Source organism: Equus caballus, chromosome 9 (assembly GCF_041296265.1).
Source record: "Equus caballus isolate H_3958 breed thoroughbred chromosome 9, TB-T2T, whole genome shotgun sequence".
Lineage (NCBI taxonomy): Eukaryota > Metazoa > Chordata > Mammalia > Perissodactyla > Equidae > Equus > Equus caballus.
In genome coordinates this window covers 65406255-65432286 of record NC_091692.1, presented here as the reverse complement: position 1 = coordinate 65432286, position 26032 = coordinate 65406255, and the positions used below count along the sequence as shown (strand labels likewise).

Here is a 26032-nt window from a genome sequence, read left to right as displayed (position 1 = left end):
AGGTCATTAGGATTGGTACTAATCCAATATGACTGGTGTCCTTTTAAAAAGGAGAAGTTTGGAGACAGACAGGCACACAGGGAGAACGTCACATGAAGATGAAGGCAGAGATCCGGGTGATGCTTTTACAAGTCAAAGAATGTGAAGGATTTCCAGCAAAATACCGGAAGCTAGCTGAGAGGCATGGAACAGATTCCTCCTCCCAGCCAGTTTGTGATCCTTTGTTATGGCAGCCCTAGCAAACTAATAAACTGGATCTCTGGTCTAATACTCTCTTCAAAATATTGCCTACTCTTTGTTTATTGCTCTCTAAATGACTTCTGTCTGGTTTTGTGACTCTCTGTGACTGCTAGTATTAGTAATAACAACAATAATAATAGTAACAGCTAGTTTTTTGAGCAGTTACCACATCCTAAGCTCTGTTTTGATCATTTCTGCCCCCCTGAGATCAATGGGAATGAAGGAAAGATTTTTCATATGGAAAGAGTAATTTTATTACATTATTAAGATTTAATGATTAATAGTAAGTATGTTTATTAAGCCACTGAGGGTTTGGGGATGGGTTTAAAGGAGCTTATGTTACTTACTCTAATCCAGAAATTGTTACCTTTAAATGAGATGCTGCTCCAAGAAAATCTGAAAATATGAAGCCTTAAGGTAAATGGCATGTGGTGAGGAAACTGATACTTAAGGCTGGGAATATGGCAAAAGCTTTGCTAAAAACCACTGCCTACTCTAACTTAGAAGGAAGATTACATACCTACTGATCATTTCCAGTTAGATGTTGAAATGTTTCACAGCGCTAACGTGTGTTTTCTATTATCAGTTGCATTTCACGAAGTGTTACCAAGAAACAACAAGCTCAGGGAAGAATTAGTCTGCTTGCAAGCAAAAAAGAACAAGAGTCCAGGAATTCAAGGTCTTTTAGGGTTGGAAAACCAAACCACTTGTAGAGGTTGAACTAAAAGACTTTGAGTGACAACGCACAGTAAGAAAAACTTTCCAGTTGAATAAATGGACTTGGGGCAAAAATTAGAGTAGGGTGTGACTTGACCCTTTTTGCTCAAAGAATCCAATAACAACCACCATTAAGTTGATTAGGAAAGAGGTATGAGGGTGGAGGAAGTAGCCATGTAAAATAACTTTGAATATTATTTTTAGGAAATAAATTTGGGTATGAGTTCTGTCAACGAGAAACCGGATGAAGCAAATAGATCAGAAGTCTACAAAGTTTTTGAGGGAATTGTATGGTCAAGGAAACCACAATGCACTGTTAAAAAAAGTCTTTATTTTAAATTCAAATACTAACATGCATTCTTGTATTCCCACATCCAAAAAGGGCATGTTTTCCCAATTCTTTTCAGATGTGGCTAAGGAGAGTAATGACAAGGAGGAGGTTCCAAGAGGTCATAGCCTGGGGCTACAGAGAAGAAATGACAAGGTAATTCTTCCCAGATAGTAGAAATAAGGCCTAGTACAGCAACTTTTTCCTCCCTACCCTACCTTCACCTCAGGTGTGAGACTTTCACAGCATCTGTGCAATGGTATTTCACAATTACATTGACTGCTATGTATCTCCTGTTCTTCCCCTTCTCGATTCAGAATATTTATTGTAGACATCCTGTGTTTGGAGGTGAGGTGGGGGGGCAGATAACTTGTCTTTTTGGTTCGCAGATCTCTTGCCCATGAGGAGCCACATATGAACCTGAAGGACAGGACAGTGATCCTGGTCCTGAGATGGATGCAGTGAATGGAGGCATATCAGATTACTATCTTTGGAGAGGAGGTTGATGTGAGTTTGTTTGATATATGAGAGGAAGAAAGAGGAATAGTGACAGAGATTTGGTTGATCAGAATTTGGGCTAGGGCTGAGACTATGCTATGTGTTGAACACACTGTTTTCTCTTTTTGGGCAGATAAGACAATTGCATATGTTATGCTCCCTGAAATTAGATTACGGCTGTGTGACTTAGTTCAGGTCAATGGAATGTAAGCAGAAATAGCGTAAAACAGTTTTAGACCAGCCCTTAAAACAATACTGCACAATTCCCTATTCCGATATTCCCCTTCAGTGTTAACCTTGCACATTTTTTCAGACGTACTAAAAGATAGAAGCACCTTTGGTCCCTGAGTTACCACTTAGAGGGGATCTGCTCAAGAGAGCTGCCTGACCTGTGTTAGACTGTGACTTCAATGAAAAATAAACAGAGATTCTGAGGTGTATTTCTTACTCTAGACCAGCCCAGTCTATCCTGCCTGAAAACAAATATCCTAAGGACATTATAACTCATGCCAGGCCAATTTCTATTCAATAGTTTGCAATCAGGTGAAAGTCTAGGGCAATTTAATCCAAAATACAGCTAGGCTTTGCACCCTAATTTGACAATCCAACAAGAGTACCATCTCCCAAATTACCCTGGGTAATAACTGTTCTAGTTTGCAGTTTCTCTGCTCACCATAGCTAATGTTTCCCCAAAGATTAGAGACAAGGAATGCTATAATTTCTATACCCATCACTGTTACATTTTTAAGATATTTTATAGTGTAGCCAGAAGATCTGTTTGGATCTATTTGATATGTCTCTCAGCATCTGAGTTTCCATGAGTTGTTCTCTACATTTTCCTAAATAGGGACCAGCCTCACTAGCTGTCCTTCTTTCCTCCCAGAATCTGGAAGGGAAATTCAGATACACATATCAAAAAGACCATACAGTTAAAGAAAACCATCAATTCTTACTCCTCTTTGATGGCCTCTGATTTGGCGTCCCTTTTGCTTACTCTCCCAGGGCGTTTTCTGTGACACATGAAAGGTAGGAAGGAGCATAAAATGATGCCAAAGTTAGAACTAGCAACAAGTCTGGAATTTGGCAAATAGTTCTCCTCACTACTTTCCTTACTCTCCAATGGTTCTAGACTGGAGGCATGATTTTCTCTTTTTCCTTTGAAAATGTTTGCTTTCATGTTTTAAAACTGGTTTCTGAGACTCTACGTGATGAGAGGGCAACCTTTTTCATATGCATTACATTTTCTCTCATGTGCCTTTCTCCTTTTGACTTTGCCTGTTCTTATGGTTTGATTTTTCTTTGTGTTTTTGTAGGAAAGGTCTTGTCTACTTCAAGATAATAAAAATATCCACCTCTTTTCTACCTAGCTAATTTTATTTCTTAAATTTTTATAAATTTAAATCTTTGATCCATCGGGACTTAATTTTTATATAAAACATGAGATATAATGTCAGGTTTTTTTTTTCAAATGGCTAAATGGTAGTTCTGAAAATTTATTTTGAATAATATAGTTTTGTCTGTTCCCCTTTAAATTTATTATTCCCCTGTTAAATTCCCATTTGTACTTATTCTTATTTCTAGCGTCTCTAAACCTAAATCTGTTTTTCTTTTCGCCTTTCTTATTTCACTGAAAAGCAACACTGTCCCTTCTTTTGCTCAAAAAGGGAAATTCAGATTCTTGCATTTTGATTTATAGAGTTTTTTGTACCTTCCTTTTCATAATTTTCATGTTAACTCTAGCTAAGAAACATTTTTTCAAATATGCATCCTACTCCCATTCATTATTTTGGGACCCATCTGTTTAGATCATGACGAAAGCCTCCGTACTAGTTTCTCTTTCTTCAGTATTTGCATTTTTACCCACTCATCCTTTAGATGGTTTCCAGAGATATAATAAAGCATTGACCTGACCATGGCACTGCTATACTTAAATGCATTATATGTCTATGCAATACCAAATTCCTTAGCATTTTAACATTCTTCCCCTTCATCTTCATCTTAGCTGTCTAGTCTTGTCTCACAGTACAAACCTTGTGTTAATGTTCTTTTGGGCTGCTCTCTATGCACTGAACATGCTCTACTCTTTCTCATCTCCCAATATTTGCCTTCAATCCACTTTTCCTCTTTTGTCTGTCTGACATGTCCCTGTACATGCTTCATGACCTATCTAATTGCTAGTTTTATTTTACCTTCCCAGGTATTCCATTTTTGTCCTCATTCACTTTAAATAAGCTTTCATAATATCTATCACAAAATATTATAGTTACTTATTTGAATAGCTGCCCTTGAGGAGAGTTATCTTCTTATCCATATTCTTATCCACCACATCTAGCAAGGTACGTGCCATGTAGCATGTGTTCAAAATAGTCTCTCAAATTGAATTCAAAGGGGAAGAAAATCTCTAGTAACTTTTGAGCATTTTTTAAGGTAACAGCATACATTCCATTTACCCCATCCCAATCAGTTTTCTGTTGGATGAATTACCTCTTCATCATTGCTTATAGTCTTGGTGGAGGAATAATTCCAGGTCCCTCTCTCCCACGACTTGAGATAATGGACCCAGTTTCTTCTCTATGCTTTTTGGAACAACCAGGGAAGGGCATGTGAATGACACAAGGCTCAGAGTGAATGATACAAGGAACAGAATTAATTATACAATGACTGAGGAGCTGCCTGGAGGTCAGTCATCAAAACACCATCAATGGCGGCAGCAGTGTTAGCACTGTAACTAGTTTATGAGACTGGGCTTGATTGCTTCTAACTTCATGACCATGCAAAGCTTCTTCTGTTGATAATTAAATGTTTCCTTTTCAATGAAGTCTACCTTGACGAATCCATTTGAAATTATAACCTGTGCATACTCTTAATACCCACACTTTGCTCTAATTTTTTTATGTACATAGTACTTATCTTCTAATGTAATACATCATTTATTTGTTAATAATTTATCCACTCCAGACTTTTTGTGTTTACTATTTGCGTGGTATACCTTTTTCCATCTATTTACTTTCAATCTATCTGTCTTTATAGTTAAAGTATATCTCTTTTACACAACATATAGCTGAATCATACTTTTTCTTCATTCTGATAATTTCTGCTTTATATTGGAAAGTTTATGCCATTAAAATTTAATGCAATTGTTGATGTGGTTGGATTTGGGTCTACTATTTTATTATTTGTTTTCTCTTTGTGTCCTCTGTTTTTTGTTCTCCTGTTACTGATTTCTGACTCCTTTTGGATTATTAGAATATCTTTAAGATTTCTATTTTAATTTATCTATTGGCTTTTTAGTTATGATTCTTTGCATATTTTAAGTGTTTACTCTAGGGATTAAAATATACATTCTTCTCTATTCACAGTCTACTTAGAATTCACATTGGGCTACTTCACATAAAATATATATAGGAATACATACTGGAATCATACAGGTCTATTAAACACCTAGTCCTTTAAGTTATAATTATCATGTATATTACATTAACATACATTATAACCTCCACAAGACAACGCTATAGTTTTAGCTATAATCAGTCTTATGTACTTTAAAGAAATTAAATGAAAAATAAAATAATTTTTTAAAAATATTTATTCAGACAGTTACTTTTTTATGTGTGTGTGTGTGAGGAAGATTGGCCCTGAGCTAACATCTGTTGCCAATCCTCCTCTTTTTGGTTGAGGAAGATTGTCACTGAGCCAACATCTGTGGCAATCTTCCTCTATTTTATGTGGGATGCCACCACAGTATGGCTTGATGAGTGGTGCTAGGTCTGCACCCAGAATCCTAACCTGCGAACCCCCTGCCACTGAAGCAGAGCATGCAAATTTAACACTACGCCACTGGGCCAGCCCTCCGATAATTACCATTTTTGATGCTCTTTATTCTTTCCTAAAAACACAAGCTTTCATCTGGTATCATTTCCTTTCATACCAAACACTTCCTTTAGAATTTCTTATATTGCAGGTGTGCTCATGACAGAATTTTGTAGTTTTCTTTTATTTGAAAATGTTTTTATTTCTTCTTCATTCTGGGAAAAATTACGTCCACTGGATATAGAGTTATAGATTAACCATGTTTTTTGTATTTAAATTTTTTATTAAATTTATTAAAGATATGGTTCCATTGCCTCTGATTATTTTCTTTTCTAATGAGAAGACAGAGATCACTCAAATTGTTGTTTTCCTTTATATAATGTGTCATTTTTCTCTTGCTTCTTTCAAGATTTTCTCTTTATTATTGGTTTTCAAACGAGTTTCTTCATTTTGACGGCTTGGGTTCACTGAGCTTCCTGTGTCTATAATGTATGGCTTTCACAAAATTTGGGAAGGTTTTGGTCATTATTTATTCAAATATTTCATCTACTCTGTTCTCTTTCTCCTTGCATTTTTGGACTCCATTTGCACATATATTCAAACTTTTGATATTGTCCCACAGGCGCTTTGTTCATTTTTTTGTCAATATTTTTTTCTCTGTGTTCTTTGGTTAAATGACTTCTATTGACATACTTTCAAGTTCAAAGACTCATTCTTCAGTTTTCTCCATTATGCTGTTACAACCATCCAGTTAATATTTTTTCAGTTTTGGATATTTAATCTAAAATTCCAATTTGATTTTCTTACAGATTAAAAAAAATTTCTGTATTTAGAGTTCTTATTTTTTTTTCATCACAAGGATATTTTCCTTTACCTTATTAAACATAGTTGTAATCATTGCTTTAAAATTATTGTCTGCCGCTTTGAACATTTGGATAATTTCAAGGCTGACCTCCATTGACTGTGTTTTCTTTTGAGAAAATGAGTTCTTCATATGTTCACTAACTTCATAGTGTAGATGTTATGAGGCTGTAGATTCTGTTATATTCCTCTGAAGAAAATGTTTATATTTCTGTTTTGGTAGGCAATTTACTTAGTAAAACTACAAATACAGGCATTATCAGCAACTCAAGTCTTGATCCAGTTATTTTTTTCCCCTTGCTGGGCTGCTTGCAACCTGTCCTGCATGTATATGACTCAGAGATCAGACAGAGATTTGGAGAGAGTTGTTCACAAATTTGAATCTCCTCTCTCTGGCTCTTTCCCTTCCAGTATTCTCCTCGTTACTTTCTAGCAACTGTGGTTGCCCCCAAATTCTGTCTCCTGCTTCTTCAAGCTAAAATGCTTGTGGATTCCCTATCAGTGTTTTGCCTGTGCCATATGGAGCCATTGGCAGTCTGTTTCAGTTTGCCCTCAAGATAAAGGGTACAAAAACAGGAAACTCATCCTGTGTCAGTTTGTTTTTCAAGTTTTGACTCTCCTTCAGAACCTACATTCTTGTTTTCTCTCTTCAGAGCCTTCAAGTAGTTCAGTTCAGCTGTTGTCAAGAGTTTATAGTTGTTATGTTTGAGAAGGCCAGTTGGTTAGAAACTTATTCAGCCACATGGGAACAAAGCTCCCATCATTTATTTGTTGATCTACTTTGTTATGTTATTGTCTGTGTTCTTAGGACAAAGTTGTTTTTTTTTTTCCTCTACTGATGTTTCCAAACATCTAAGAGAAATGTTTGCAACATCATTAATACTCTGTGTATGTTTGTGAAACGAATGAATGAATGAAGCATGAGGCAGCTAAGAATAGCTGTAACTAAAGATACGACAGATATTTAGGGAGAAAATATGAAACATCATTGAAAGATACAAAGTAGCGATACCATGAAAGGAAAAATCCAATCTGAAAAATGTGTTAATTACTCCTAAATTAATCTAAAAATGCAGTGAGATTACATTTAAAATCACATCTGGGTATTTTTCGTGGACATTGATAAGCTGAGTCTACAAATTAGTGAAGAAGAATAAAAGACCAAGAAAAACTGAGATAATTTTGAAAAAGAAAAAGGCAAAGGGTACTTCCTTGACTGATTAAATGACTTACTATAAAGCCATATAACTTATTTAGTGTGTTGTTTGCACAGATAAAAAAAAATACCAATGAAACACAAGATAAAGACAAGAAGCAGAGCCATACATATATGGATATTTCACATATGACAGGTGTTATGTAAAATCGGTGGATTATTTAATAAACGGTACCTGGAAAAATAGTTATTTGAATGCAAAAATAATATTTTCTCACTTATCTCACACAAATACATAAATTTCAGAGAGATAAAAAACCTAATTACAAAAATAAAAAATTTTAAATCACCAAAAGAAAATACTAGTTAATATTTACAGAACTTTGTGATAAAAAATTTCTTAAAGTAGAAACCAAAAACACAGATCTCAAAGAAAAAATGATAAAATTTACCCCTTTAAAATTCAAAACAGCTGAATGTCAAAATAAAACCCCCAATGTTTTCAATACAAAAAATCAAAAAAGAATTTTTATCTTGAGAATATAACAAACTACTAGAAATCAATAAAGAAAAGATAAAGAACCTAGTATAATATGGGGAAAAGTGCATTAAAGTCAATTAATAGATGAAAAAATAGGTGGAAATGCATAATAAACATTGGAAAAGATCTACAACATCACCAGGAATTAGGAAGATACAAATTATAAAGGTGTGATATTCATTAACACTTATCAGAACGGCAAAAGTTAAATTCTGAGAGTACCAAGCATGGACAAACATGTAGAGAAATGGAAACACACAAACACTATCAGTAGGAGTGTAAATTAGTCACTATCGGATAGTCATTTTTCAATATCTTGTAATGTTGAAGATGTGCCTATTTTAAACCCCAGCAATTCTAGGGCTGTGTCATAGAAAAGCCCTAGCACTTGTGCACAAAGAGACAAATAGAAAAATGTACATAGATATTTGCAACTGTTTAGATTTATAATAACCTACAAGCTCATAAAAATGAGACTATAAATAAGATACAATACATTTATACAGAGGAATATTATAGAGCAGCTTAAGGGAGTGAACTAGAGATACAGGTTTCACCATGGAAAAATGTGAAAGTGTAATATTAAATTAAAAAGACAGATGGATATACACAGCATGGTACCATTTATATATGCATCTAAAGATGAAAAAACAATATTATATATCTTTATGACCCTATATGCATGTTATAAATAGACATACATTTGTGGGAATGATATATACTAACTTCAAATGCGTAGTTAACTGTGGGCAACGAGAGAAATGATATCAAGAAATAGATTCACAGTTTAATGTTCTATTTCTTAAGTAGATTGTGTGTACATGGGTATTCATTATATTATAATCCATACATTTTTAAGCTCATATATGGCTGAAATATTTCATATAAAATGTGGACAATAATAACATGTAATATTGTTGTTTTGAGAATTAAGTGAGGTGATACTTATAAATAACTTTGGTAAAATGATAAAATTTGGTGATGGGGTAGGGGATAGGTTTTCTTTAACATAACAATAGTTAAAAGTTGTAATGAAAAAATACGTTATGAAAATATCTAGCAGTATCAATAAAGGAAAACATTAAAAATGTAATAAATGAGACCCATATTAAAATTCACTCTATTGACAGGATAGACAAATACCAATTCGAATAAATGGAAAGATGAACTGTGCTCTTAGATAAGAAGATTGAAATTTGTAGAGATGTTACTCCTTTAAAAGTCAATTTATATGTTAATCATGTCGTAAACAAAATTTAAGGGTAACTAAAATTAATAACAGGGAAGTATATTTTCAAAGAATTTTGGCAGTGATAATATTTGAGTAATAAGAACTCTTCTAAATCAACAGGGAAAAGTATAAGATTCCAGAATTTAGAAATAGGCAAAAGAAATAAGCAGGTAATTAACAAGCGGTGAAATACAAATAGCCAATAAACATACAGAAAATGCTCAATCACACTAGTAACCTGAACTATACTAAAAAAAGCAATAAGTTTAGGGGCTAGCCTGGTGGTGTAGTGGTTAAGTTCGTGGGCTCCACTTTGGCGGTCTGGGGTTTGCAGGTTTGGATCGTGGGCATGGGCACACACACTGCTCCTCAAGCTGTGGCAGTGTCCCACATATAAAATAAAGAAGGATTGGCACAGATACTAGCTCAGGGACAATCTTAAGCAAAAAGAGGAAGACTGGCAACAGATGTTAGCTCAAGGCCAATCTTCCTCACCAAAAAAAAAAAAGTTTCAATTTATCAAATTAGCAAAGATTTTTTGATAAATCATACTCACTTGAGCAAGATTTTCATAATGGTGGCAGGAAAAGGTCAGGAGATTCCTCCACAAACAATTGTGAAACATGGGCAAAAATACTAAAACAACCATTTGAAGGCACCAGAAATCATCCATGGTGGGGAGCAACTTGAGAAATATTTATTCTAGAATGAATGCATTGGACAAGAACTCCAACTTTGTAGCTTTCTTGTCTGGGGAGGATCCACAGTTCCTCAGTTCAGATGGTAAGAAGCCACAACCTTAACAGCTCAAAGTGGCAGATAATAAAGTTCAGAGCCATAGGAGACCTGGAAATTATATACTCCAAAATCTGAATATAAGCTCTGCCCGAATCCCTGACTGACTACTAAATTAATGTTTAAGATTGATAAAGAAATAGATAATAGTATACAATAATGGTAGAATAATGTAAAATAATTAAGATATCTTTGAAGAATACTTAACCTGAAATAATATCATGTGGAAACTCTAAGATTGAAAATTGTACGTACAACGTATTTTACTTTTGCAGGAAAAATAAAGAAAGGGAAGAAGGAAGAAAAGAAGGATTTATACTTATGTCCCAGGTGTTGCCTGACTTCTTTGCCTCTTGCTCAAAGAGGACATAGATATTCTTTTTTTTCTTTTTAAAGATTTTATTTTTTTCCTTTTTCTCCCCAAAGCCCCCCGGTACATAGTTGTATATTCTTTGTTGTGGGTCCTTCTAGCAGTGGCATGTGGGACGCCGCCTCAGCGTGGCCCGATGAACAGTGCCATGTCCGCGCCCAGGATTCGAACCAACGAAACACTGGGCCGCCTGCAGCAGAGCACGTGAACCTAACCACTCGGCCACGGGGCCAGCCCCGACATAGATATTTTTAAATTAATTCACTTCCAAACCTTGTCTTCCCTGAGTGTGTATTCTCTCATAATGCGGGTCTGTCTGAAAATATGCTGAGATGTATTTTGCATTCTTTTCCTACCACTGCCTTCAATGTTAAAGAAGATCATTTTATTTTATTTTATTTTTTAGTGGATGATGGTAGGTATCAAACTGCTGGTATATTTCTATTAGATACAATAAACAAATGAAGTAGTACTTCTATTTTAAAATGTCAATACTTACATTTGTCAGAAATTATGTTTTAAAAGTATTTATGCATAACGAAAAAAAAGCATAAGGAAAAATGTCTGAAGTAAACCTAAAAATGTTCGAAGGGTTCATGGTCACTTGAAATTTATTTTAGAATCAATGAACAAAAAATTTGAAGACCATTGCCTAAAGAATTCTGTTAAACAAAACCTTTAGTGAGTGGTGTGGGTTTTACTGAATGTTTTATAGGGGAGATTGTTTCCAGACTTTGTGGGATACCTATTCAGATGAGAAAACTAGGTCTTTGAGTTGCCCATTTTCATATAATGGTACAACCCTCCAAGCATGGCCTTTCTACTCTAGGTCAGTGCTTTTAATCCAGTGCTCTCTGGAGTAAAACTTTGTTTAGCAGAGCACACAGTTGTCTGCCTAGTACTGTTCAAGTGTCAATGGGATAAGAGTGCAGGGGCTTGAGCAAAGGGGACCCTGAGGACCAAGGGCCAGAGTGGTCTGCACTCCCACTTCAATCAGAGCCACCTTCCTTTTGTCCATTAAATATATAGGGATACCAAGTCAGATTATGTTTGACAAAATTTTCTGTTGCATATACAAAAAAGTTTGAGAAATGTGCATTAGTTTAAACATTCATGTATCAGTTATGACCATTTCTTCAAAAATGATGTCTAATGCTACTCATTAAGCCAGAAGAAAACGTCCTATCTTTGGAATTCATTGTGAATCCGGAAATACGAAACAGTAATTGTATTGTCAATTAAGTCTCAAGAAAGAAAAAACAAACACTTCTTATGCTTGTAGAGGTCCAGAGGGCTTCCCAGGGAAGTGCCATGTAACTTCTGTAGAATATTGCCAATGAGAACGCAAATTACTTTTTGCCAGTGATATTTCCACTGCATCCTAGCCTTGGCTTATCACATAAAGGAAACCAATGTATGCTGAGCATTTAGCTGAAGAAGTAAAAGCCTTTTTAAATTTGCCTCTAGTGGGTGTCAATTCTTCTCTTTTAAGTGAGTAGCCTATCATTACAGTATTTCATTTAAGAGTACAATTTGTCCTGCACCAAGGTTATTGATGAGAAGCAACTATTTCTATGTAAGCTGTCTATACAGTTTTTTGGGAATTGTTAATATATATCACCAACAGAAGTAAGTCTCATTAAGAGATGATTCTTTCAGTGGAGCTGCTTACCTGGGTTTGTCATCTTTGGGTACAGAATCTTAACGCTAATAGGTCAGTCACAGTTCAGGTGTGTATGTTTGCATAACCCTGGGATTCTTTACCTTGGACAACAGGTATGTTGATATATGAGTGGGTAAAATTAAGTATGAAGATGTATGAAGATAGGAATCATGTAGCCCGTACTATATGCCAAGCAATGTTCTACACCATTGATATGTAATAACTCTTTTATTCTTTACGACGACCTTAGGAAGAAAGTACTGTTATCTCTTTTGGAAGATAAAGATACTAAGTCACAAAGAAGGTCAGAAACTTCTCAAGGCCACATAGTTATTAAGTGCCGAAGTCAAGATTTGAAACCACACAGACTTGCTCCAGTTAAATTCCTTAAGCACTTTAATATACTTCTTCTAATGAACATGGACATTTTGGATAATATGGATAGCTTGACTTATATTTAGGAATTTATAAAGTATGTAAAGATACCCCAGTGTCAATTTCCAGATCTTAGCCAAAGCAATGTTGAGCAAGAAGAGCAAAACTGGAGGCATCACACTTCCTAATTTCAAAACATATTGCAAAGCTTCAGTAATCAAAAGAATATGATACTGACATAAAAACAGATACATAGACCAATGGAACAGAATTGAGAGCCCAGAAATAAACCCCCACATATACTGTCAGCTCATCTTTGGCAAGTGCACCAAGAATACAAAGTGGGAGCAGAATAGTCTCTTCAATAAATGATGCTGGGAGAACTGGATATCCACGTGCAAAAGAGTGAAATTGGACCCCTATCTCACATCATACACCAAATTCAACTCAAAATATATTGAAAACTTAAATGCAAGATCTGAAACTGGAAAAAAACACAGGGTAAGACAACTTTGGCATTGATCTTAGCAATGAATTTTTTGGATCTGACACCAAAAGCACAAACAGCAAAAGCAAAACAAAAAAATGAGACTGCACCAAACTAAAAAACTTCTGCACAACAAGGAAACAATCAACAAAATTAAAAGGCAACCTACAGAGTGGGAGAAAATATTTGCAAATCATCTATCTGATAAGAAGTTAATATCCAAAATATATAAGAAATTCTTCCAACTCAATAGCAAAAAAACAAATAGCCCAATTTAAAAAATGAGAAAAGGGCCTGAATAGACATTCCCTAAAGAGGACATACAGATGGCAAACAGGTATATGACAAAGTGCTCAACATCACTAATCATCAGAGAAATGCAAATCAAAACCACAATGACGTGTCTCTTCACATCTGTTTGGATGGCTAGCATTAAAAAACAAAAAATAACAAATGTTAAGGAGGATATGGAGTAAAGGGAATCCTGGTACACTGTTGGTAAGAAAATAAATTGGTAAGCATTATGGAAAACAACATGGACGTTCTCCCCAAAATTAAAAATAGAACTACCATATGATCCAGCAATCCCACTTTAGGGTATTTATTCAAAGGAATTGAAATCATGATCTTGAAAAGATACCTGCAATCCCATGTTCATTGCAGCATTATTCACAATAAGCAAGATACAGAAACAAGCTAAATGTCCATTAACAGATGAATAGATAAAGAAATCTCATATATACAATGGAATATTATTCAGACTTAAAAAAAGAAGGAAATCCTGCTGTTTCTGACAACACGGACAGAACTGGAGGACGTTATACCAAGTGAAATAAGCCAGACACAGCAAGACAAATACTGTGTGACCTCACTTATATGTGGAATCTAAAGTAGTCAAACTCATAGAAGCAGAGAGTAGCATGGCAATTGCCATGGGCTAGGGGTAGGGGGAAATGGGGAGGTGATGTGCAAAGGGTATAAAGTTTCGGTTACACAAGATAAGTTCTGGAGATCTACTATACAGCATAGTGCCTATAGCTAAAATACTGTATTGTATACTTAAACTCTTCTAAGAGGGTAGATCTTATGTTAAGTGTTCATACCATGTGCACATATACATACACACACAAATAATAATAAAGAGGATGGGATGGGAAGAAACTTTGGGAGGTGATAGATATGTTTGTCATCTTGATGGTGGTGATGGTTTCGCAGGTGTATACTTATCCAAAACTCATTGAGTTGTATACATTAAATATGTACAGCTTTTTACATGTCAATCATACCTCAGTAAAGTGGTTTAAAAAATTTCCAAATCTTCCTTTATAACTGGTATATGGCTAACTCCACTCAGTTTAGTCTACTTCAGATAGCCATTCATTCGTTCTACAAATATTTATTGCATGTCTACTAATCTATGGGTGAATGACCTCTAGTGGCCTTAGACGTGCCTCAACTAGTCCAATAGGACTGTCTCTTGAGAATTCAAACCTTAAGCAGATGATGCAAAGATAGAAAATAGCACCGATTCTTCTGTATGACATGGTCTTACTACTGCTCATTCATTTCTACCTTCTAGCTCACTGTTGCTACCATGTTCAACCTATCCTTTCTGTCATGGGTCCTCAGTTTTTCCTTCAATGTTGTGGACTAATTCATGTCCCTTCGATAATTTCCTTTTTTGATTAAGTTAGCCTGAGTGTGTTTGTTGCTTGCATACAAGTTGATAGTTGATAGAGAAATAAAATTGGATCCTTCTCTTGTAGAATTTACAGTGTAGCAGGAGAGCCCACCATAACAGTAAAATATCTTAATTCATTGTAGAAAATACCCCTCTCACATGTGGAGTCGACTATATGACAAGGGAAGTATGGGGGCAGGGCAGGACAAAAGATTCATGTAAGGAGGAGTCTACACTGGACTTGTTGGGTCAGGAAGGTTTCTTCAAAGCATTAATGTTTAAAGTGACATGAAAGATGAGTGAAAGTTTCTGGGCAAAGAGAAAGTATCTTAGGCAGAGAGAGTAGGACATAGAAAGGTCTGCAGGTGATGACATGATGTAGTGAGAAAGTCAGGGAAATGAAGGAAGGAAGCTTACTGTATCTGAACCATATAGACTGGGAGAGCAGAGAGAGGCTAGGTTGGAAAAATTAAAGCATGCATGGCTTTGTGAGCAGTGTTAAGGAATTTGGATTTTGTCTTAAAAGTAATGAGAAGTCACTTAATGATTTTAAAGGAGGAAGAACAAAATAAATTTTGGATTTCAGAAAAACTGCTCTAGTAATGTTGGGGACCAATTGGAATACTTTCTGCCTAAAGTCAGGAACATCACTTTGGAGGCTGTTTTAGCAACCCAGTCCAAATCTGATTGTGGATTCATCTAAATTGGAGGCAACAGGGATGGAGGATAGCTATTCCATGGAAAAATTTGATAGGACTGGGAATTCTGGGAAGATGGCTGCCTGAATGCTGCTCTCTTCCTCTCTGCAACCAAGCCCATTCTTTATAACTCTCCTACCTTAAACAGTAGTAGGCTTTATGAGACAGAGTCCAAAGATGTCTTGGGACACAAATGGATTATCTTGTTTGGAATCCAAACAGAGGAAACTGAGTGGCTTTCTCCTTCTCAGGACATATATAGGTCTGTAGTGGATAGACTTTATGGTGGCTACCATTATCCCCATGCATGGTGTTCATGCCCTTATGTGATTCCCTTCCCTTGAGTGTGGGCAGGACCTGTGACTTGCTTTTAGCCATATAGAATATAGCAAAAGTGGCAGGACGTACCTGATTATGCATACGTGACCATGTTATATAAGATTGCAATGCCTTTCTTGAGAGGAGATATTTCTCCTTCACTCACAGTTTTGGTGAGGCAACCCGCCATGTTGTAAGCTGCCACATAGAGTGGACCAGACAGTAAGAAGCTGAGGGAACCTTTAGGCCAAAAGCCAGCATGAAACTGAGGCCCTCAGTTTAGCAGCCTACAAGGAACTAAATACTGCCAACAAGCAAAGTGTTTAGAAGCAGACCCTTTCCCAATTGAGCCCAGATGAGAACCCAGTAGTGGTGGAAACCTTGATTACAGTCTTGCAAAAGACTTATTTGGGCCATTCCTGAATTCCTACCCAAAGAAACAATGAGATAATAATTGCATGTTGTTTTAAGCTGCTAAATTTGTGGTAATATTGTAATGTGGCAATAGATAGTTAATACAACGGCCAAGTATTGTCAGGCAATACATTCTGGAAAGAAGATAGCCTGTAACAATTTGTGGCCCCTGTGGGAAATTAGACACTGGCTGTATGCCTAATTTCCTTGGCCTCCAAAGACCAGGAAAAAGAAGAACAAGGGAGCTGAGGTCCAGTGAAGGGGAACACTGAGGAGGCTTGCTCCAGACATTTTGGTTAGGAACTAAGAGCCCAAGAAAGAAAAATAACAACCCATCTGCCTGAGGAGATGGTCTTTGGCCTCCAAAGACCAGGAAAAAGAAGAACAAGGGAGCTGAGGTCCAGTGAAGGGGAACACTGAGGAGGCTTGCTCCAGACATTTTGGTTAGGAACTAAGAGCCCAAGAAAGAAAAATAACAAGCCCCTCTGCCTGAGGAGGCCCAGCAGGCAGAGGAAAAAATATCAGTCAGAATACAAGTGCACATAAAGAAATAGTTTCTAGAACGGAAATGATGATCATCAGAATAGAAAAATAATAGTAGCACTTAGAATAGTCAAGTATAACTAAAAAATGTAATTTTTAATTAACTTTTAATTTCCCAATGTAACCTCTTTCAGACAAATTGGAGAAAAGGATGGTCACCGTTGATCACCAAACTAATGACCTGAAACATCAAAAGGAAGATTAACATAAAAGAACAAAGGGAAAAGGCTTATTTACTGTGTTCCGGGCATCTTACATGAAACAAGACAAATACACATCCTGGAAATAATTTTGAAATCCAAGAAATAGAGAAAAATCTTGCAGATAGCAAGTTATCCATAAATGAAAAGCTTCAGACTTCTCATCTGCAACCTTTGAAGCTGGAAGATAGTGGAATAACGTCTCAGTACTCAGAGAAGTGACTGAACCAAGATATCACTTACCTGTGAGAGTGAAAGAAAGATAGTTATAAAACTTCAGAGTTCTGAATATATTGTTAGGTATGCTTCCTGGGGAAAATAATGATGAAAGGACACTAACCAAAATAGATAAACAAGCAAAACACCAGAACCAGGGGGCGGGCCCAGTGGCGTAGTAGTTAAGTTCGCGAGCTCTGCTTTGGTGGCCCAGGGTTCACAGGTTAGGATCCTGAGCACGGACCTACACACTGCCATGTCTGGGAATGGTTAACATGGGTTAGTAACTCTATCCTGGAAGGGAACTGTTTATAATAACCTAGAGAGGAAGGCATTAAATTCTCTGAAATAAAATCTTGATGTGGGAGTGAAAGTAGAGAGAGAAGGAAGAAATCAAAATATTCCACAATTCTCATTTTGGGTGAGGATGGAGGTGGGAGACAAAAAGTAGGAAGAAAATGAAATTTTACAATAGTTTCACTTGAGAGCTCTGGCAAATTCTGTGGCACTTCCATATAGTACTGTTCAATGACTGGGTATTTCAGTTGTTTTCCAGGAGGTTACGAAGAATCACTTCATGCCTAGTATTGCGTGGATCACAATATTATAAACAATTACACCATTTTCTTCACTTCTGCAAAGCACTTTGGAACTATAACAAAATGAGTTGTTTCACTCAGCATATCATTGGTTAATGAGTGACGAGGGCCACTTATATTCAACAGAGTTTTTCTAAATGCTTTGTTTCTTTTGGCAATTAGCAGAATTGCTATTGCTGTAGCATTGTGTACGCTCTCCACACTCGGGACAGCTCCTTTCCAAATGCAGACGGGCTGGAGGTGCAGCAGCCTAAAGAAAGTACAGGCAACTATCCTTCAGTGCTGCAGAGTGTCTGTCCAGACGGTGCCTCCTCTCACCGTGCTTAGCCTTCCTGTTCTGATCTGTATTCTTGGGGCTTCTGGCACTTCTACCTGTGTATACGTTTCTCTCGGCTAAGTGTTTTGGGTCCTTCCCTTTGCTTTGGCTCCTTAGGCATGTGTCGACTCTGCAGTAACCGTCGGCACTGAACTCTTCTTCTTCCTCACAGTGTCCCCTGTGCACCCTTAAAACTCTAGCTGTGGGTCAGTGCTTAGGCTCCCTCTTGCCCTGGAAGTAAGTTCAGACAAGTTGTAAATATCACCAAATAGCGTCAACAGCTATATCAAAGCCCCGTAGGTCATGTTTTCCCTGGGGGATTACCTTCTCAAATGGAGTCTTACTTAGAAACTTAAAAACAGCATGTTTCTCATTAGAGAAGTCTAGGGGAGGAAGAAGCCCACCCACTCCTCCTTTTAATCATCTGGAGACCTTCAGGAGCATATTTTCCAAACATAATCTCTTTACGTACATCTTTGCCTCTGGTTTATTTAACAATATTCTTTAAATAGGATCGTTCTTCTTCTTTTTTTTTTTTTTTTGAGGAAGATTAGCCTTGAGCTAACTGCTTCCAATCCTCCTCTTTTTGCTGAGGAAGACTGGCCCTGAGCTAACATCCATTCCCATCTTCCTTTAGTTTATATGTGGGACACCTATCACAGCATAGCTTGCCAAATGGTGCCATGTCTGCACCCGGGATCCGAACCAGTGAACCCTGGGCCACCGAAGCACAAAGTGAAAACTTAACCACTGTGACACCAGGCTGGCCCCTAAATAGGATCATTTTTATTCTTAAAGAAATTTAGTCAAAAACAAAAATGTGGGAGCTGGCCTGGTGGTGTAGTGGTTAAGTTCATGCACTCCACTTCAGCAGCCCAGTGTTCGCAAGTTCAGATTCTGGGTGTGGACCTGCACACCACTCATTAAGGCATGCTGTGGCAGTGTCCCACATACAAAATAGAGCAAGATTGGCAACAGATGTTAGCTCAGGGCCAATCTTCCTCACAAGAATAAAAATTAAAGGATAAAAATTTAGGTTTAAAGATAGGAAAGATCACAGCTCCAGATGAAAGAACTGCTCTGAGAGCAAAAGGACTGAGAATTGAGATGCCAAAATAGAACCTAGAGAAGTGGTCTGGGGCTGGCAGTCCAGGTTCCAAGGCCTAGAACACAAGAAAAGAAGAAGATGGTAAGAGCAAGAAGAAGGAAAGCAGCAGCTAGACCTGAGTTCTCCAATCAACATCTGGAAGAGACAATTTGGGAAGGGAAAATTGCATAAAGGATAAGAAGAAGAAGAGAGGAAATTGGAGGATAGTGAATCTGAGATCGATAGAGAGAGACTGAAGCCACAGTGTGTGTGGTTTCAGAGATGCTGTCTATCACAGATACTGATATCACAGATGGCAGGAAGTAACTCTGAAGTCTGAGAGGAGCTTGAAGCAGTGTGAACTTGCATAGGAGTAGGGGTGGGTTAAGGAAAAGGGACCATAGGGATTAAGATTTAGGCAGGGTAGTTTGGGAAAGAAGGGGCTGATGGGGAGTACAAAGAAGCTGTTGAGATTCAAGTTGAGAAATTAAGAGAATTAAGGAAAGGAAGTAGGAAGCAGACAGTAGAGGAGAGTCAAACGAGGTACAAGCAAGCTTCAGAGATAGTCCTCCTAAGACTGGACTGTGAACGCTGAGGCTCCAATTAGCACCCCATGAGTGAGGCTGAGGTGTCATCGTGGCACTAACTAGAATATTCTTATGAACCACCAATGGTATATTGACTGCACCTTGGCAAACTCTGATATAGCAAAACCCTGGGTCAATGTTTCACCTTCATAAGCATTCATATGTGCACTCTAGGAGGATTTACAGAGTGAGGACCAACTATAAGACCCAAAATCATGTCTTCTTGTATTTTATCCAGAAGGAAGGCGACTACTGTTAGGAGGAGAATAAAACACTGCATTTGATTGTGTCACCTTCCAGGTAAGCAATTATATAACACCACTGAGAAGGAAAATGGTATTTATTCATAAAGTATTAAAAACACTGTATTTAGGACTTTTTTATGCCTTAGCCAGGTGAGGCTACGGAGTATAGAGGTATCAACTTGTGCTTGAAACTTTAATAGCTAAGCCATCTTGAGACCTATCTGGCCAATTACACATCCTGGAACCACACAAATCTGATTCCAGAAAGCTTTTGAAGAAAACGTTTATCATTACCACAGGTCCTTTAAGGAGAGTAGGTTAGTGATTAAGTAATTTGCTCCAACCCATCTTCTCTAGTTGGCTTTGTGATGCTGGGGCTGATACTCTGCAAATTACGTGTCTCCTTTGCGATCTGACTCCCTGTTAAGTTTGGCCAGTAGTTGGGCTCTGAGGAAAAGCTAAAAGACAGGAGAGGGAAGAAAGAATTTTTTTCCTCCCTATTTTCTTGCTATACTTGTGAATGTCACTCCAGCAATGACTCTCCCCCTGATTCCAGAAACAGTTCATTCCAGTTCTTAGATTCTTCTGCCATTCTCAGAATCAACTCACTGACGTGAGCAGAAGATGAATAGTGGCCCATCCCTCAGCTCTAGTCAGATCCCTGGGGTCCCTCCTTTAGGCTTATAGGTTCTAATAATCCAAACCACCTCCATTTGAAGGATGGGCAAACCTAAGGGTAGCAGCTGCTTCCTGTAGTTACTATCTCCATGTTGCTTCATGTTCCCATTTCGCCTTCCCAGTCCTCCAATATTTAACCAATACGTAACCTCCAATAATTTAACTTTCAATTACTTAACCAATTTATTTTATTACATTTTCTCTGATTAAAAAAAAAACAACTAGCGTGGTTTCCATTTTCATGATTGACTTCTGACTAATTCAGAGAGGGAATGGTCTTCTGTGGTGAATTCTATAGAAAGCTTCTTAAAATTCTCTTTAAGTCTACCTCTTTCCAAGTGATTCTACTCCTTGCAGTTTTAAATATCAGTCCAATCACTGCCATCCAGCTGTCCCGTCTCATGTTTTACTTCTGAGAGCTGTCGTCCTTCTCCCAATCCACCACACCCACATGGGCATTTCAAAAACATAACTATATGACTCTCTCTCTTGTGAAAACCACATATGAGGCATTGTCTATCCCTCCCTTGAAATGTTTTCCCCCTCTTGTAAAAAATTAGCCCCACGGAATTCTGATGGAAAAGTAAAATTGTCACCTTGTTAAATTTTTTGCTTAGTTAAATCGTAGTAGTCTTCCATAGAGAGAAGTATAATATGTATTTGTGCCACCAGAGGTCTTCCTGTTTATGCTCTTATTTTTTCTTCTCTTTGGACAAATAGGATTCCTCCGGAAGTGCTGTTGTACTTAATCTTGTCCATCAACATCCTTCTTAATAAATGTATGAGAAAACACACCAACATTAGGATTTAATCCCTGTCCCATAAATTCTCTGCTTCCTATGAAATACTGTTACTAAACAAGCCTCTTCCCCCTGGCCCAGCTTTATTGAGATATTACTGACATATAACCATGTGTAAGCTTAAGGTGTACAATGTGATGATTTGATGCATATATATATTGCAAAATGACCACCACAGAAAGGTTAGTTAACAACTCCATCCCGTCACATAATTACCATTTTTTATGTGTCATGATAAAATTAAGACCTTTCTCTTAACTGCTTTAAAGTATATAATACAATATTGTTAATTATAATATTTTTAATTTTTTGAGAAACCTCCATATGGTTTTCCATAGAGGCTGTACCAATATACACTGCCACCAACAGTGCACAGGAGTTCCCTTTTGTCCACATCCTCACAACAATAATCTCTTGTCTTTTTGATAATAGCCATTCCAATAGACATGAGGTGATATCCGATTGTGATTTTGATTGGCATTTTCCTGATGCTTAGTGATGCTGAGCATTCTTTCATGTAGCTCTTGGCCATTTGTATATCTTCTTTGGAGAAATGGCTATTCAGGTCCTTTGCCCATTTTTTAATTGGATCGTTTTTTTGTGATTGAGTTGTATGAATTCCTTATATCCTTTAGGTATTACTCCTTATCAGATGGATACTTTGCAAATATTTGCTCTCATTCCGTAAGTTGCCTTTCCAATTTCCTGATAGCTTCCTTTGCTGTGCAGAAAGGTTTTAATTAGATGTAGTCTCATTTATTTTTCCTTTTGTTGCTTGTGTTTGGTGTCATATCCAAATGTCAGTGTCAAAGAGATTTTACTCTATGTTTTCTTCTAGTAGTTTTACAATTTCAGGTCTTACATTTAAGTCTTTAGTCAATATTCAGTTAATTTTTGTGAGTGGTATAAGATGGGGGTCCAATTTTATTCTTTTGAATGTGGATATCCAGATTTCCAGCATCATTTATTGAAGAGACTGTCTTTCTCATTGACTATTCTTGGCTTCCTTGTCAAATATTAGTTGACAATATGTGCATGGTTTATGTCTGGGCTCTCTATTCTGTTCCATTGGTCTACGTGTCTGTTTTTATGCCAGTACCATACTGTTTTGATTACTATAGCTTTGCAGTGTGTTTTGAAATCAGGAATTGTGATGTCTCCAGCTTTGTTCTTTCACGAGATTGCTTTGGCTATTCAGGGTCTTTTGAGATTCTATACACATTTTGGAATTTTTTTTTCTATTTCTGTAAAAAGGTGCCTTTGGAATCTTAATAGGGTTTTGAGCATTATGGACGTTTTAACAATATTAATTCTTCAATCCATGAATACAGATTATCTTTCCATTTATTTCTGTCTTTTTTAATTTCTTTCACCAACGTCTTATAATTTTAAATATGTAGATCTTTCACTTCTTTGGTCAAACTTATTCTTCAGTATTTTATTGTTTTTGATGCTATTTAAATGGGATTGTTTTCTTTATTTCTTTATCAGATAATTTGTTGTTAATGTATAAAACTACTGATTTTTTTACAGCGTGTTGATTTTATATCCTGTAACTTTACTGAATTTGTTGATTAGATCTAACAGTTTTTTGATGGAGTCTTTAGGATTTTCCATACATGAAATCCTGTCATCTACACAAAGAGACAGTTTTACTTCTTCCTTTCTGATCTGGATGCCTTTTATTTCTTTTTCCTGCCTGATTGCTCTGGCTAAGACTTTCAGTAGTATGTTGAATAGGAGTGGTGAGAGTGGGCATCCTTGTCTTGTTCCTCATCTCAGAGGAAAAGCTTTCAATCTCTCACTGTTGAACATGCTGTTAATTGTGGGCTTCTCATATATGGCTGTTATTATGTTGAGGTACTTTCCTGCTATACCCGCTTTCTTGAGAATTTTCATCATGAATGGATATTGAATTTTGTCAAATTCTTTTTCTGCATCTTTTGAGATGATCATATGATTTTTGTCTTTCATTCTATTAATGTGGTGTGACACATTTATTGATTTGCATGTGTTAAACCATCCTAACATCCCAAGGATAAATCCCACTTGATCATGGTGTATGATTCTTGTAATATTCTGTTGAATTCAGTTTGCTAATATATTGGTGAACAATTTTTGCACCTATCTTCATCAGGGATATTGACTTATAGTTTTCTTTTTTGTAGTGTCCTTATCTGGCTTTGGTATCAAAGCTGGATTATGTTGGAGCCATAAAACTAGTTTGGAAGTGTTCCCTCCTCTTCAATTTATTTGAATTAGTTTGAAAAAGATTATGTTTTTCTTCTTTAAATGTTTGGTAGAATTCACCAGTGAAATCATCTGGTTCTGTGCTTTTCTTTTTTTGGAGGTGTTTGATTAGTGATTCAATATCCTTACTTGTCATTGATCTGTTCAGATTTTCTATTTCTTCATGATTCAGTCTTAGAAGGTTTTATGTTTCTAGGAATTTATCCATGTCTTCCAGGTTATGCAATTTATTGTCATATAATTGTTCATATTGGCCTCTTATGAGCGTTTATTTCTGTTGTGTTAGTTATAATGTCTTTTCTTTCATTTATGATTATATTTATTTGAATATCCTCTATTTGTTTTCTTATCTAGCTAAAGGTTTGTCTTGTTTATGTCTTCAGAAAATCAACTCTTCATTAAAATATTTCCCAATTTGACTAAGCCAGTTGCTTCTCAGTATTTAAATACATGGTAAAGCAATCAATCCTATAGACATTAACCCATTGACTGTTTTCTATAAAAATAGGTGCCTTTATCAGAAGCATGTTGAGTGGGATACCAATGGATAGGGTTATCTGCATGTCCACAAATGATTATGCTGGCAAAAATTTTGTTCGTAGGAAAGTCAACTCTATATTTAGAGTAAAAGTCTACTTTTTAGTTAGGAATAATCTCTGCAACATCCATGATAGACAAAGTCCAAAGTAATCAATCTGCCATCAGTAGCTGACTAGTCTACCTAGAAAATGATATCTTATTGGAGATTTAACATTGGTCTGATTATGGTAGGTTTGGTACTCATTTAATGTCATTTTCATCTCATCCGTGGTGAGGGGAAGGCCATGTTATTGAGCACAAAAATAATATAGATCTTAATCACTATGGCATTTAGTTCACGAGCCCATTAATTTAGCACTGCAGTAACTAGGGATAAAGACTGATTAAGTGTAGAGTGCTCCAGATGAGCTTGCACATGAGACTAAAGTATCCTCATACTTTTTGACCATTCCAACAGATCCAATCACAAAATTTTCCCCATACTTTCTTCTTACTTCACAATTGGGTAAAATCATTAATGTGCAGAAGATAGTCAGAAGATTATGATCTGCTTTTGATAACTACAATGTTTTACATAGAGGAGCTAGGGCTGAGGTATCTTTATTCTGTTTTTCACTGAAAATCTATGTATATTTTGCTAATTTTTTGAGAGATGTATATAAATGGTAAAAGTGGTGTTTTGATCAGTATGATGGAACAACAGCTATGTATGTAATAAGAAAATGCATCACTGTGAATACAATAGTAGCACTTGAATGCCAATTCAAACACTGTTTTATCCAAAGGTTAAAGTAGCAACCAGCAATATATATCATTACCTTAACTCAAAATTTAAGATAATAGTGAAAATTTTGAATATGATCAAACGATAGTCACAACTGTCAATTTGTTGTCCATTCACATGGACAGTAACACAAGACATTATTATTCCATATTGAAAAAGCTGTCTGGTAACTAAAAAGAGGACCACAAGTAAGGATAAAATACGAAAACATTTCATCAATGTTCTATACTATTGTAGCAAAATCCATTTTCATTATTTTAAGCAGCTCTGAAAAGTGGAGTATGCCATCAGTGCAGTCAGTATTTAAAAGCCTCAAGATATTATTATTTGACATTACAAAATAGCATGTTTTCTAATCTTGAAGATATTCAGATTTTATTAGAAGACTAACTTGCTCTGTCATTTAAAAAGTGAGCTTAAACACACATTCTACCAGCCTCACATGGTATAATAACAAGTTGATTCTGGAAAGAGAAGTGGCAGAACTCACACAAACTTCCCAAATCTCATTATCCCATGGAGGGCCATCCTTAGGCATTTAGGTACACCCCAACTGGAAATACCATGCCGTGGGCTCCAGGAGACAACCATACTCCTGCAATGGTCATGGATTTCAAAACAAAGGGGGCAGGGAATATCTGGGCATCCGTGTCTAGGGGTTTTGAGGTGTTTTGGGGCTGATCAAGGAAAAACATATGACCATGAGATGACAGTAGCACACACACACACTTTAGTGGGGCTACACTTGGATAGAATTGCATGTGGGAAAGTACCTTAGAGCATGAGACTCTCCAGAGGCTATGTCGAGAGGATCACCATCCAGAAGTAGAGAAGGTCAAGTAAAATGGCAGGGGAGGGGGGATCAGAGAAGGGGTTTACGTGTTTGGGTGGTGTCTAGGTCACGTTGCAGTGTGACAGGGAGTCTCTGGGTAGAGAGCTCTGGAGGGTAACAACAGCTTAGGGGTTAATAGCCCTGGGCTGGGCCTTATCTATAGCTATAGATG

The 26032-nt window shown here is 36.7% G+C and overlaps 1 long non-coding RNA gene across 3 annotated transcripts in view; it reads left to right on the top strand.

The window, feature by feature from the left end:
* Positions 1-26032, top strand: part of LOC111774998 (uncharacterized) — a 101614-nt gene that overhangs the window by 16694 nt on the left and 58888 nt on the right. Inside the window, exons 2-4 of one of the 3 annotated variants that reach the window (XR_011421338.1) lie at positions 1365-1441; positions 1675-1792; positions 10453-11017. This is a non-coding gene — a long non-coding RNA (uncharacterized lncRNA). Of the gene's footprint in view, positions 1-1364; positions 1442-1674; positions 1793-10452; positions 11018-12460; positions 14384-26032 lie in introns of those variants that run through there. The other 2 variants (XR_011421337.1, XR_011421339.1) reach the window with 2 other exon arrangements.